This window comes from Palaemon carinicauda, chromosome 37, assembly GCF_036898095.1.
Source record: "Palaemon carinicauda isolate YSFRI2023 chromosome 37, ASM3689809v2, whole genome shotgun sequence".
In the NCBI taxonomy this organism is placed as follows: Eukaryota; Metazoa; Arthropoda; class Malacostraca; order Decapoda; family Palaemonidae; genus Palaemon; species Palaemon carinicauda.
The window spans coordinates 55,823,331-55,828,509 of NC_090761.1; positions in this window are offsets into that span (position 1 = coordinate 55,823,331).

Sequence of the window (5,179 nt, forward strand, 5' to 3'; positions counted from 1 at the left end):
CTCTCTCTCTCTCCGATAACATGGTTTTATACTCGTTTGCTTCGATACAAGGGAATTATTTTTCAATACTCTCTCTCTCTCTCTCTCTCTCTCTCTCTCTCTCTCTCTCTCTCTCTCTCTCTCTCTCTCCTTTGTTTTTCTTCTGAAAATAGTATTTAGTAGATAATTGACTGTGCTAATATTCTAAATGAACCTGAACATCCTACATTCAGGCAATGAAGTCTGAAAATTCATCAGTAGGCCTCTAGGAAATTCAAATCTTAGATACTTCAAAGTAGGGTAAGCAGAGAGAATGTGGAAAAGAAAACATAGTCGAAAATGGATTTATTTGGATTAATCAAATAAACCCCATTTGAAAATGAATTTAGTTATCAATTGGACTTCAAACAGCGAATTTAACCGGAGCTCTATGTCCGATCTCTAGAAGTAGCATAAGTAGGCCTAATGATCTTTCGATAGACGTAAACTAGAATCGATTTTAAAGTAATCGAATAGACCTAATATTAAAAGAGATTAAATCTGTCTTTGGTAGAACCCATCCAAAAGTGGATCTATCTTAAGTAGATGTATGGAAAACCTATTGACCGGTTTGAAGATTCCAAATGCCGCCCGTTGAGATACTACCGCTAGAAAGTTAGGGGGTCCTTTGACTGGCCAGACAGTACCATATTGGATCCTTCTCTCTGGTTACGGTTCTTTCCCTTTGCCTACACAGACATCGAATAGTCTGGCCTATTCTTTACAGATTCTCCTCTGTCCTCATACACCTGACAACACTGAGATTACTAAACAATTCTTCTTCACCCCAGGGGTTAACTACGGCAATGTAATTGTTCAGTGGCTACTTTCCTCTTGGTAAGGGTAGAAGAGACTCTTTAGCTATGGTAAGCAGCTCTTCTAGGAGAAGGACACTCCAAAATCAAACCATTGTTCTCTAGTCTTGGGTAGTGCTATAGCCTCTGTACCATGGCCTTCCACTGTCTTGGGTTAGAGTTCTCTTGCTTGAGGGTACACTCAGGCACACTGTTGTATCTAGTTTCTCTTTCTCTTGTTTTGTTGAAGTTTTTATTGTTTATATAGGAAATATTTATTTAAATGTTGTTACTATTCTTAAAATATTTTATTTTTCCATGTTTCCTTTCCTCACTGAGCTATTTTCCCTGTTGGGGCCCCTGGGCTTATAGCATCCTGCTTTTCCAACTAGGGTTGTAGCTTAGCATTTAATAATAATAATAATAATAATAATATTGTCTATCAGTTTCCACATAAGCCCAATAGAAGAGGTGGCAGCTGGAATCAGCATCTAGAATGTTCTCGTTCCAGCTTACACCTTGCCCACGCGGTCACAAGTTCAGAAAAATATTACGATTTTCACTATTTGAGAGTTATGTTTTTTTTTCAGATTGTTTTTATTTGCTTGTGAGGACTTTTTTACCGTTTGCAGTATGCAAATTATTCAGACTAGGCAAGTCTGTTATTTATCAATTACTCTTATGACATTCGTTTCTGTACCATGTTGACTGTAATGAAATAGTTAAAAGAGAAGAAAAAAGAAAATATCAAGAGGTAGACAGCGTTAATTGCCTACACTGTACGCTTACTTGTCTGGTCAGTATTTATATATTTGCCAGTCATATAAACAAATAGGTATACAATGAGATAGACACAGAGAAACCATATATATTCAAAATACGATGAGAACAGTAATACGATTTGGCGCGCTTATAGATACAGGCAACGGAAACTTCCACTGTGTACTCTATGACTTTTCGAGAAGAGCCATGTGTGCGGCGTTGCCACATCTACGTAAACAAAGCCATCACATCGACGATGAGTTTTCTTTCCACGAGAGTTTGGTACACGGCGGATGTCGTGCACAATTCAATGTTGATTATCAAGTGATTTAATCTTTTTAATCCGTCTGATTGTGCTTCAGAGATGTATTCGATGAATTTATATTATATATAGATTATGATTTTCAATGCCTAATAACAATACATCTGATTGTAAATCAGGGGTAGTAAGAAATCTCTCCTTAAGTGCCGGAACTTTTCAACCAGATCCATCTGTGATACAAAGTCGGTAACAAATGCAATTATTCAGGTTGGCTATGAATAGTTTCAGATATTGATTGGTGCGTGGTTGGAATATTATTTCGTGGTGAAACTGGTTTACCAGTCAAGATTTTACTAGGCCTCTTGCATCACTTATCTATATGTCGTTGATTGAATTTTAATGATGAAATGTACTACGTTATCATTAGTACGATTAAACTTCTTAAGAATGGGAATAAAAGTTTATAAACAATAAACCTCTTGAATGTCTGAAAATAGTTGGACACTACTTGTCTGAAACTAGGTTCACTTATTAAATTCTCTCTCTCTCTCTCTCTCTCTCTCTCTCTCTCTCTCTCTCTCTCTCTCTCTCTCTCTCTCTCAGTATATTGAATGCTGTGGAAACTAATTTGCCGTTACTGCGTAAAACACCTCATAATGCCTAGTTCACGGTCCATATGACCTAGCTAGAATTTCTTTCATGTCTCTTGTTTATTCTAATTGGTGAATACGTGAGCCAGGCAGTAAGCCGCAGATTATGTGCCCTGAAGAATTGCACGTAATCATCTATCAGGGGGGAGAGATTATCTTCAGTCTTGTATCCCTGTGGCCTCTTTATATCTAGGCAATAAATTATGCACCTGATAGAGTGGTAGTTCATAAGGGTACGGAGGGGTGTGGTGGCAATGAAACTAATTATTGGCAACCCCCTACTATCTGATGGAAAAGTCATTTGCATATATATATATATATATATATATATATATATATATATATATATATATATATATATATATATATATATATATATATATATATGAGGGATAGATGGAGATGGTTTGGGTATGCTCTTCGCACTCCCTGTGAGAGATTAGTTCACAAAACGTTTTAACTGGGCTCCACAAGGCACTAGAAGAGTTTGAAGACCCAGGCCTACATGGCTGATGACTATGAAACGTGAAGTAGATGATGAATGGAGAAGTATTGAATTAAAAGCTCAATATAGAGACGACTGGCGAAATCTAACCGAGGCTCTTTGCCTTAATAGGCATAGGAGGAGATGATATAAATTTATATAGCCAGAAACGTTTATCATAAATGAATGTCCAGAGGATATACATTCACAAGGGTATAATTTAATATTAAATGTCATTGCGGTTGATATTTGCATTGATTAAAATCATGAGTGTTAGTGATACATAATCATAATAAATAACCACGTGTTGCAAACTTTTTTTTTTTTATCTTTTATTATGAAAATACAATTACATTTTCTTAACATACATTTTTTCCCTTTTATAAAGAAATATTTCCTTAATAAATTATATTTTACATTTTTTATATACATTATAACATCTATTATGTGATAAAATTACATGTTTATTTTATTATTTTTCTATATATGTTTTTAAGTTAGAAACATACTGATTTGTGAAAATATTTTTAACATGATTCTTATATCCAATAATATTGACATTAAATGTATTTAACAGTTTAATTCACTGATCAACTATCATGGTGGAGATGGGTTCATTTCAAGTCTAAGAACATATTCCTGAATTCTACAGGTATATGTACAGTAGATTTCAAATGAACTTGTATCATTCTTGATAGCCCGATTGATAAAGCCGTCCATGCAGGCATTATTTCGACTCAGGCCATAGGTTTGAATCCTTTCCCAGCTAGAAGTGATTATCATAAATGAATTTCCAGTGGATATACATTTCCATGGGTAGAATTCAATATGAAATGCTATTGTGACTGATATTTACTTTGATTAAAATCACGAGTGTTAGTATATATATATATATATATATATATATATATATATATATATATATATATATATATATATATATATATGTATATATATGTTTATATATATACATATATATACAGTATATATGTATATATATATATATATATATATATATATATATATATATATATATATATATATATATATATATATATATATGTATATTCCCTTACCAGTAACAGCCACGGTCATTGTTAGTCAATGGTAGGCTAATCGCGAATATTAAAAAAAAAACTGATTCTGAAAGATCTTAGAGAGAGAGAGAGAGAGAGAGAGAGAGAGAGAGAGAGAGAGAGAGAGAGAGAGAGAGAGAGAGGCCACCTACAAGACATGGATGCTGATGATCTTTGCAAATGAATCAGAAGAGACAAAGAATACCTATAATAAGAGTCAATGTTAATTATATAGGTGAGGTGTGGATGTTGCATTAAGCTATTAAAGATATATGACAATTAAGTCAACATTTATTTTTATTAGTACAAATATTGATCGTGATGTTTTTTTAAGGAGTTTGGTGCTGGGCATAGAGTTGAAGATGACAGTTTGGAAAGACGGAAATGTCTTACATGATTATAATGTCTCATGGATTAATGAGAATATATATAAAGTTTTGATCTATACACAAGTTTATTTCAAAGAAAGGGTTTCTTTTGTAACGATATCAAAGTCAGTTTAAATCATTGCCAATATATCACATGAAAGTTTTCCTTGTATTTTCTTTTTTTTATTCAATACAAGGGTTAACAAAGATGATAGGCTGTTGGATGTCAAGAAAGGTTAATCGAGATTTTTTCAATGTATGAAAAGTTTTTCAAATAAGTTACAAGTACCCTATGATCGATAGAAATGGGAATAAATCTTAGGCTGGTATATATATATATATATATATATATATATATATATATATATATATATATATATATATAAAGAGAGAGAGAGAGAGAGAGAGAGAGAGAGAGAGAGAGAGAGAGAGAGAGAGAGAGAGACCAGCCTAAGATTTATTGTATTTTCTATCGATCATGGGGTACTTGTAACTTATTTGAAAAACTTTTTTTACATTAAAAAAATCTCGATTAACCTTTCTTGACATCCAACAACCTATCATCTTTGTTAACCCTTGTATCGAATAAGAAAAAATTTAAACAAAAGGAAAATTTTCTTGTGATTTATTGGCAATGATTTAGACTGACTTTGATATCGTTACAAAAGAAACCCTTTCTTTGAAATAAACTTGTGTATAGAGCAAAACTTCATTTATATTCTCATTAATCCCTGAGACATTACAATCATGTATGCTTAAATTTTC